The following is a 612-nucleotide window of genomic DNA, read 5'->3' on the forward strand; positions in this document are numbered from 1 at the left end:
TACATACATACATTCGCCATGATAGATCGCTGACCACTACACACATTTTTTTTCTCTCCTTGTTTCTTTCCATGTTCCTTTCTGTAGAAGAGCATTGGCTCAAAACTTTAAAGACTTCCTCAATTCCCGAGAGTTATACTAATACATCTATTTGTTTTCGACACCACCTGTCTTCGTCTGTTGTTTTTTTGTGAATTCTCCCAATATATATATATATATATATATATATATAGGTGCAGGCATGGGTATATGGTTAAGAATTTCACATAGCAACCATGTGATTTCATGTTCAACCCCACTGCATAGCACTGGAGTAAGTGACTTGTATGATAATCTCAGACTGCCCAATGTCTTGTGAGTGAATTTAATAGATGGTGTTTGTGTGGAAGCTTGTTGTGGATATGTGTGTGTGTTTGTCCACCTACCACTTACAACCACTGTTCATTTATTTATGTTCGCGTAACTTAGCAGTCTTGCACAAGAGACCAACAGAATAAGTACAAAGTATCGATTTGTTCGAATAAACTGTTCAACGCAATGGTCAAGTATGGCCACATTCCAATGGCTGAAACAAGTAAAAGAATATACATGTATATTCTTTTTATATATATA

The sequence above is a fragment of the Octopus bimaculoides genome, chromosome 9 (assembly GCF_001194135.2).
Source record: "Octopus bimaculoides isolate UCB-OBI-ISO-001 chromosome 9, ASM119413v2, whole genome shotgun sequence".
NCBI classification, from domain to species: domain Eukaryota; kingdom Metazoa; phylum Mollusca; class Cephalopoda; order Octopoda; family Octopodidae; genus Octopus; species Octopus bimaculoides.